Consider the following 8,297-nt stretch of genomic DNA (forward strand, 5'->3'; position numbering starts at 1 on the left):
ACTTAGGGGAGTCATCGCCACAACACAAAGGATAAATGTAATATGTTTGGGTTCTATATCTTGAGACAAGGCTTAACATAGTGTCTTTAATTAATTAGCGGCTACAACAAGAAGTTTCTGCTGGACCTCTTTCAGCCAGTCAGGCGCCACTTCCGCACACTGTCTTCCAGGGATAATCTCTAAAACACCCATCCCAGTGTTTCTTTTAAGGACATGTCTCTAAATTACTACAATCACTACAGTTGGGCCTAACTGCCCCAACTGTCCCCACATCCTGATCCCTCTGGTATCAGTTGTCAAGACTGCTCAGAACTGCCTCACCCTCAACTAGTTTCCATTTTACTTATCCCCCGTTATCTCCTGGCAACCAGCTTTATGAAATGTACCAAAAGCAAAACAGAAACACCTGCTCACCAATCTGATGAATATACATATATCATCTGCCACACTGGCTTAGACAAACGCATAGAAGGTGAAGCCCATCAACAACCATGGTAAACCTAAATAAGTTCAACAAATGTAAAATGGCCTGTCTAGAGTTGCAGCCCATATGAATTAGGCTGTAACAGGATACCCCACTTACCTAGGAAAAAACCCAGGTACCACTATGGGTGTAATTAGCATTACACTATGGCTAACATTTCGTCTGTGCAAGCATTTTAGCTTGCCAAACAGAAAAATCCACACACACACACCCCCATTAATAGTTATAAAAAATATTATTTGTACCTCGCCCATCTGATTGGGTCTCCCCAGCCACTCTGGGCAGCTTCCAACAAATATAAAAGCATAATAAAACATCTCAAACCTTAAAAACTTCCCTCTACAGGGCTGCCTTCAGATGTCTTCTAGAAGTTGTATAGTTATTTATCTCCTTGATATCGGATGGGAGGATGTTCCACAGGGTGGATGCCACTACTGAGAAGGCCGTCTGCCTGGTTCCCTGCAACTTCAGTTCTTGCTGTAAAGGAACTGCCGGACGTCCCTCTGAGCTAGAACTCAGTGTCTGGGCTGAATGGTGGTGGTGGAGACACTCCATCAAGTATACAGGGCCTAAGCCATTTAGGGCTTTATAGGTCAGCATCAACATTTTGAATTGTACTTGGAAATGTACATGTGGTGGTCTGGGTACATGTGGTGTTCTGGAGGTGGGTGGGTTCTGTTGCCCCCACTGAGCCAATTTTGTGGGAAGGAGAAGGGGGGGTCCTTTTGTGCAAGCAGAAGTCCTTCTGCTGGGCCTCCAATGGTGCAGCTTACGAGGTAAATCTCACCCAATAGGATCTGCTGTGAATTGAGAGGGGGCACCATCGTGTCTTTCTCCGTAGGCAGCAAAATGGACTGAGCCATCCCTGGATATGTCCATAACCTCTGGGCTGCTGGAAGCTTTAGTTTACACCTGCAGAAACTGGCATAAATACAGAATTGTACCAAAACTCTGGAACATATATGTTGCTTGCAAATCTATGCCTTCCCAGCCCCCACTGTTCAAAAGATGCAGATGGTTTGCTGTTTGAAAGATTACCCAAAACTGCAGTCTGCTGCAGCTGCTCTGAAAATGCCAAAGGGAATGCTAGAGAGAAAGAGAGAGAGAGAGAGAGACAAACAGACAGACTTCCCACACATGTAGGCCCACTAAAGAAGCGCACATCAACAGTCACAAAAGGCAGGACGCAATGCATTCCATCTCCCCTTCCATTTGTCTAAATAAGTTTATTTTTTCTGGGAAGCCAGCTATAGCTGCTACATCATGATAACGGCATCTGCTGTTTCAGGCTCATCAAAATCAGAGTCCCCCTTGGGTTGCCAGGCAGCAAACTGATGGCTGGAACGCCCATTGGGAACCCATTACTCAAGTCATCCTGCGGACAGGATTATTCACATTCTGCCGCTGATATTTACAGTCACAGCTGCTGAGATGGTGTTTGCAAATTTGCGCTGATTTGATTAGCTAGTTTGGTCGTCATCGCTCCTAAGAGCAGGATCTGGCCATAAAATTACATTCTGCTGTGTGTGTGACTCCATTTAATGGTGTGTCGAAGGGATGTAATGTTAATATCTTGCAGATGAACAAAGAGAATAGGAATATTGCAGGGGCCAGCAAGAGGCCATATGGTGCAATCAAGAGCTTTCATTCCCTATAGTCCCAGGCAATTTTATACTCCATGAAACCCTAAGGAAGCCAAAGGACTATCTGTTTGCCCTCAACTGTACACAGCTATGACCGTGCTTCATTGATGGGACTTCAAATTTGTCTGCATTGTTCATGTAATTCTTCTTTGCAGGATTCTCACTGTTCTGGATCATTTGGGGCATTGTGCTGACCTGGAATTGAAAAGGGCATTTAGAAATAATGACTTAAGGCCAGTATATACCTGTGAAGGTACTTTACCCTGAAAAGTGGTCTAAAATAATTTAGTAAATAATTTAGTAAATAAATAAATTCACAGATATGACTTTCCATCATCAGGTGTCAAGCAGCAGCTTGGCCCCATCCAAATATTGTGCCCTGAGCACTCAGAACACGTGGTATCCACACCAAAGGAACATAGGAAGCGGGGGGAGAGAGGACAGGTACACAATAAAGAAATGCCTAGTTATTGCACAATTAACGGATAGTGCAAAGAACAAAGTTATCAAGTGCCAAAAGAGCACGTGCCCATCAGGGTGGTAAGAACCCAGAGCTGTTACGTCTGTCTTTCATAGCTGCCCTATTTCTGGGATCTGGCCAGTCAGTCAGGTTGCTATAGCAACTGAGAAGGCGTGTGGCTCCTGGCAGTAGGTTTACAGAGAGCTCTTTGCTCTTTTTCATTGGTGTTTTGCTTAAAGTAGCCAGATGCAAGGAAGCACAGGGTTCCTGTACTTTTTCAAAGCAGCGTCAAAGAAGGAATGCTTTTTTGGGGGGGGGGAGGTATCAACAAAACGTGGAGGATTTCAGTAGGGGTACTGGTGTTAACTCATCCTAATATAGGACTGGAATGGCTGCCGGTCTGGTATAACCCTATGCAGTGCTTTTTTTTCCTAAGAAAATGTTTAGGGGTACTCTCATTTTGACTCAAGAAAATCACCATTTTATAGTTCAAATTGGGAAAAATAAATACAGTAAATAGACGAAAATACAAAGATTCACAACATGTTTAGGCGCATGTGTACCCCTGTGTACCCCCAGAAAAAAGCACTGAGCCTATGTTCACTGGGCACAACAGGGCTCCACACACTGAGAGACACACTGTTTGTTCATTCTTTTTATTTGTAGGCCACCTTTCCATAGTCAAAACCATGCTCAAGGCAGCTTACAACATGAAAATACTTACAAAATTACAAATGTAACATAAGTAGTAATAAACAAAACACAACAAACAGTACATAACCAGATTGAACAATCTCTGCATACATCATAATAATATCTAAAAGTAAAGATACAAAAAGTTGCTATCAATAACAGCAAAAACGAACAGAAACAGCAACCCCCCCCCAAAAAACACCCCCTCCCAGCTTTTATAGCTGGAGTCAGTCAGGGCCCTGTTCTTCTGGGTGGAAAAAGGCCTGCAAGGCCGGGACTCACAGTCAAGACGGACCCTTCTCCGAAGGCCAACACATCCTGCCTGTGCAGCGTCCCACTCCTTGTAGGAGAGCAAAGAGAAGACCTACAAGTTCGCAACATTTCTAGGCGCACATCGTATTGCAGCCTTTGTACCATAGCACTGAGACATGGGCGTGTCATAGTCGCCAATTGCCAGGGAAATGCTGGGGCCGTCACAAAAACCCTTAAGCCATCACAGCTTCTCACTATGTCATGCAGAGTCCCGAATTCTGTAAGCGGGGAAGGGTGGGAGCAGAAGAAGGAAGCCCAGCCTCTCACAGTGGTGCAGCGGGACCTGTGGGGAGGGGTGCCAGCTGATGGAGCTGTGCTCTTCAGCTCCACTGGCCAGTACCACTTAACACATCCAACTATGGCAATGGTGGCGACATGAGCGACCTAAGAGGGCCCGGCTCGCGCAAATGCATAGGGGCCCTTTGGCGGCCATAGCTCTGACCACAGAGACTAGGTTGGTGGAGACAAGGAAGTGCCACTTTGTAAACATCCCGCGTGGATGCTTCCTCTGATGCCCAGGGTGGGCTGATGGAAACCTCACAGTTTTACCATGTGTCATCTAAGTCTCCCACATTTAACCAAGGCAGTTGCTGGGACGGTATTGTTACATAGTCCTCTTGGTAACAGCCATTGGCTCAGCCAGTCTCGCCCTTTTCCTTTATTCCGTCAGCAGTGCGCATATACAGGGGGCACGGAAGGAGGTGGGTACACTGATGTAGAATAGGGTGTCCTCATTTTCATCTGAGGAATGTTGCCCCAGGTTCAGTCCCCAGGCACTCTAGGTAAATAAGCATGTTGGTTCGCAAGACAGGGGAAGAAGCACTTTGGAGAATTGTTGGCGAGATGCTGCCAATCAGACAGACAGTACTGGACCAGATGGATCAATAAGCCTCCTCAGCACAAGGCAGCTTCCTGCTCTATTCCCAGCAAATAATGCTTTTGTCCTGCAGGGGCTAACTATAATAATAATGGAGAAATGACGCCGGCTCTCCCAATAGCCTTTTCAAAATGCCAAAGCCATTGGGGTAACGGCAGCAGGGGTTGCCTCTGCCTCAGACACCTTTACATGTACTGCGTTAGATCAGGGTCTGGTTTTTTTTCCAGTCAACTAGGCTCCCAGTAATCTGTTAGGAAGTGTAAGTGGTTAGGAGGGAGCCTGAAAGGAGGGGGCAGGCGCCCTGGGAAAAGGAACATGTGCCTGACGTTCTGGAGAAGCTAGCAGATAAAAGAGAAGCCTGTGTTTGTAGTGGAAATTAGTTCATTAGAAGATTACGCTTAGGTTTTAAAGAGGCTATTATGGAGGGAGATGAGTTCGAATAATGAGTGCATATTTATTTAAATACTTATTTATTTATTTTAAAGGGCAAACGTTTGCGGGTGTTAGCCTGCCTGGATGAAGGCCGCTCTACATTTTTTTTTTTTAAAATCCAGGACTTCATGCTTGTTTTACGCCATTGTGTGGCAAACAGCTCAGGCCATGCTGGGGCCGCTTATTTTGTTTGTTTGTTAATGCCTAAAATGCTGTTTAGAGACATAATGGGTTTTTTAAAAAATTAAGGTTCCATCCTTGCCATCCTTTAGTCCCTGGATATACCGGACACTTCCAGACTCTATTTTCAGGTAGGATTGAGATCACATTGCCGGAAGAACACCGTAGATAAGGTCCAGACATCCTCGAGCAATTTTAAACCCCACTCATTTTGATGTAAGAGATCCCATTTAGTAGGATTTAAAAGTGCTTAACTCTGGATGGATTGCATACAATTTTACCAGCAACCAAGCCATAAAAGCTGATTGTCAGTGAAACCTGTTCTACATACGCAATCTACTAGCAGCACTACTATTGACTGAGTGTTTGCACATAGTGGGTACCTTTTAGACAACCTTTTTTTCCCTATCAAGGGACATATTCCTTTGGGAGTATCTGTCATGGAACAGTACAGACACTGGGGGGGGGGGCAATCCTTTTTCTTCCTCATTCTGCCACATCCATCATCCCCCTCCCCCCCCCCACACCTTCCTCTTTCTGCTACCCACCTTGCCATCCATATATCTTGGGTCACAGTTTGCCCACTCCTATTTTGGACTATGCCTGTCTCAGTTGGTGTTGATAATGTCAGTGTTGCAAGTTTGATCCCCGTATGGGACAGCCGCATATTCCTGCATTGCAGGGGGTTGGACTAGGATCCTCAGGGTCCCTTCCAACTCTACAAGTCTATGATTCTGTGGCTATGATTCATCACTTATCCTTGTTCTCAACAGGTTATTTATTTAGCTAGGTTACTCTTATTGGGTTGGAAACTTCAGATCAGGAAAAATAAATACAGTAAACCCAGGGGCCAAATGTGGCCCTCCCAGCATCACTATGTAGCCCTTGGGACATCTCCCAAAGCTACACCCCTTTCCCACCTTCTTCTTCTCACATCCCTCACTGGCCTTGCTTCACACACCCCTTGAGAGTTTTTATGGACTGGAAATTGTCCTGGAACTCTGATAATAACTCTAGCTTGCCTGGATGGAAGATAGAGGTAGGTGTGTGTGTGTGTGTGTGTGTGTGTGTGTGTGTAAGCCAGCCTACTAGACAAAGGCAAAATGTACATTAATTGGCCTCAAACTGAAAAATGTTTCCTCATGTATTTGGAATCCATTTTAATAGAGTTGCGCTCATGAAGACTTTTACAGAAAAAAGAGGGAAGGAAGAATGAATGTAGAGAGACAAAGATCTCTCTCCCCCCCCCCCTTATCAAAGCTCCACATTTCAAAAACAATTTCTCCATAGCTTTTTGGAAAAGTTTTCCTTAGGAGCGAATTTCACTGTAACTTCTACACTACTTATAAACATTCACACAGTTTTGCTGGCAAGTAGGCAGGTAAAAACGAGAACTTTGATAAGCATTATGTTATAAAGAGTGTGCTGTAGATCAGCAGGAGTAAGTTACTTCATGCATCTCAACGAAAGCTGGCACCATGAAGGGATAACAGTGGACATAATGGAGGCTGTGTACACACATTTTATTTTAGACTCAATGGGAACTGTGTACTTGCTTTCTCTACATAGTACACACACAGTCTAGAACTATTGTATCTTTTTTTGTCCCTGATAAGTGCTTCCTCTGAAACTGTTTTCATTTCAAAAATAAAAGCTCATTGCAGATTGAGTCTGAATTATCGCACGGTGGGCCAATTTGAAAACAGGTGTAGGTGGTCCAAACAATTGGGAGGGGGGCGTCCACACCTGCCCAATGATACTGTGGGTCATAACAAGATCAAAATCACCACTTCTTTCTTTGTTTACTAGAGGTATATGCAGGGAGAAACAGGCATGGATAACCTAATGAAAGGTAAGGTTTTCAAATGTGTATCAAGTAACCACACCCATCTTTGTGGGTGGCAGGATCAAGAATCTAGATTGAAAGCAGCATGTGGAGGATGAGCGTGAATGGTTCCAGACTGAGAAAAACTACATTTTTATGCTGCAAACTGTGTGTATGCAGCTGTATACTTCAAGGGTGAAGGTAGATTCAGTAGGGAAAGGCAGGGGAGCTCCCAGCATACATCCTAGCTGCAGAATAAGCCAGGCTTTGCAAGTGAAGTGATGGAAGTGCCTACAGCAAATCAAACACTGGCTTAGTTTTCCCACTCCCTCTATGCTTCAGGAAGGTTGATTGATTAAAATATATATGCCTAAGCACCCCATAGACATGTATCCATTGTTGCCTTGCTCATTAAAAGAAAGGAAACCGTTTAAAAGAAGAAGTAGTGAGACACACTGTTCCAGGAATTTGTGGGAAGACTATGTTGGGCAGCCAATTGGTGTCCTTTACATCCATCTTCTGGGTAAACTTGCAAAACTGCTTTTCCACCCCTGGAATAAGTATGTTTGGAAAGCATCGAAGCTGCTTCCAGATTGCTTCTGCTTTCTTACATTTAAGCAGCTAGCTTCTACAGAAATAGCAAGTGCTGCTCTCAGCTTGCAATGATGCTTTGCATAGGATTTTTGTTGTTGTTGTTCTCTGTTTTTTAATGGCAGGGTCAGATGCTTTTTATTTCCTTTCCAGCCTTATCCATCAGGCTGAAGGGTGGGAGGAGGAGAGATCTCTGGGAAAAACTGCCCAGCCTTCAAACCAAGTTCCTCTTCTGCTTATCCGCTTTGCACAGCTTGTTTGCCTATAATATGAAGCAATTCCCTCATCTTACCCGCATTAACATTTCCTGATGAGCCAGGGTGTTAATTTTGTTTCCGCTCATGGGCATCTGCTGGCAAAGTGGCTGCCTTCCCCGTCTGTTAAAGAAGAGCAAGCTACAGGGCCACCAGAGCTTACTCTTGGAGGCCTTTATTTAACAACTCTCCCTCCTTTCCCGAAGAGGACAGCAAATGTCCCACCCCTCTCCACCCCCAGTGTACTCAAAAACATAATAGGGAACATTTGTGCACTGTCTCCTATATTCAAAATACACATTTAATGATTGTTCTAAATGCAAGACAGTTTAAAAGCAACTCTTTGGCATTCTATCAAGCTACAATGTCTGAAAATCTGAAGGAGAATCTGCCCTTTATACCGTCAGAAGACTAAATGCTAAGCCAGGCTATGATAGCAGAAGGGCATGGAGAATGTTTGCAAGGGAGAAGAAGAGTAGTGAAATTGGATAGGTGGTTATACTTCTGTTGCTACCCCAGATGGAAGCCCCCCAAAAATGCAGGCAT

The 8,297-nt window shown here is 44.5% G+C and overlaps 1 long non-coding RNA gene across 1 annotated transcript; it reads right to left on the reverse strand.

The window, feature by feature from the left end:
* Window positions 1-1,690: 1,690 nt before the first annotated feature.
* Window positions 1,691-5,380, reverse strand: LOC308471819. The gene is made up of 2 exons (XR_013983161.1): window positions 4,072-5,380; window positions 1,691-2,322 (listed from the first exon to the last, which is right to left on the reverse strand). It is a non-coding gene; the product is annotated as an uncharacterized lncRNA (long non-coding RNA).
* Between the last annotated feature and the right edge of the window lie 2,917 nt (window positions 5,381-8,297).

The sequence above is a fragment of the Podarcis pityusensis genome (genome assembly GCF_964106645.2).
Source record: "Podarcis pityusensis genome assembly, chromosome: 2".
Classification (NCBI taxonomy): Eukaryota; Metazoa; Chordata; class Lepidosauria; order Squamata; family Lacertidae; genus Podarcis; species Podarcis pityusensis.